This window comes from Eumetopias jubatus, unplaced genomic scaffold (genome assembly GCF_037043125.1).
Source record: "Eumetopias jubatus isolate StellerSeaLion01/CBP00866 unplaced genomic scaffold, mEumJub1_p1.0 scaffold_4, whole genome shotgun sequence".
Classification (NCBI taxonomy): domain Eukaryota; kingdom Metazoa; phylum Chordata; class Mammalia; order Carnivora; family Otariidae; genus Eumetopias; species Eumetopias jubatus.
The window spans coordinates 174829064-174830229 of NW_028274810.1; the positions used below are offsets into that span (position 1 = coordinate 174829064).

General features: G+C 43.1%; 1 pseudogene; it reads right to left on the bottom strand.

Annotated features, from left to right (window-relative positions):
• LOC114213415 (large ribosomal subunit protein uL1 pseudogene) lies at positions 1-514 on the bottom strand (annotated as a pseudogene).
• Positions 515-1166: the final 652 nt, after the last annotated feature.

The following is a 1166-nucleotide window of genomic DNA, read 5'->3' on the forward strand; positions in this document are numbered from 1 at the left end:
TTAGTACAGCCTCTGGGGCTTGCCCATGGTGCTCTTGATCTTCTGCTAATTCTTCTGAAGCAATGACACCAGGAAATTGATAGCTAAGTGGATGTTGTACACATCATCTGTTATCTTCATGTGACCAATGACCACTGCCAGATACAGCACCTTCTTCATCGGTAATTTGATCATGGACTTCACGTCATCCATTTTGGTCATCATGTTCCCATTGTACATCAGCAAGGAAGGGAACTTGCCAGCCTTCCTCAGGCCTGGGCCCGGATTTGTGTTATCTGCTTGACCAGGGATCCTGAAGCCAAAAAGACATCATACTTCTTGGCCAGCTTCTTGACTATTTTTTTTTATTTTTGATGAGTTTCTTCAGCGCCTCAGTGTTCATGTGGGGAATAGCCACAGCCTTGGCCTCATCACAGTCCTGCTGGTCCCCCCAAATACATATGGAGAACTTGGGGTGAGAAGTGGACTTAAGCCTGATGGTTGTCCGAGAAGCATTTGTCTGTCTGAGGGTCATAGTTCTTCAAGTTGATCTGCAGCTCCACCATCTGCAAAAACTTCCTGCAAGCCTCTTACAGGTGTCATGGGAGACTTTGCTGCTCATGGTGCCTCATGCCACAATAACCAGAAAAGAGTAGGCAGAGAATTTTAGGCATTAGTTTGTAGATTATCTAAGACCATAAAGATCTGGGGAGACATGATTGGAAATGAGACTTTTAAAAGATTAACATAGTGTTAATCTATTTTGTGGTGTGGCTCCCACAGAAAGTAAAGGTGAGGGATCGATTATGATGTTTTGGAAAACTACACAACTGTGAAGGGACAAAAGTTTGAATTAGGATGAGGACATTTGGATTAGACATGAAATGTGGATTGGCATGATTTGGAATGGGTGCTATGGAAGACAGAAGAATCAAACATGACTGAGGTATTGACCCTAAGTGATAAAGAGAGGAATGAAAACTTTCACAGAATCAAAAATAGGTGATGAATTTAGAAAAATGAACAACAGCAGCAACTAACTAAAAAGCAACGTGTATCCACAGCATACCACCACCCAATGTTCTTAAAAGCTGGAACCCACCATTCTCCCTCTTCACTAGCTCCTTGACTGTGTCAGCTCAAACCTTGACAATGTGGCTGACAGTCCCATTTGCCCTTAGAGGCCA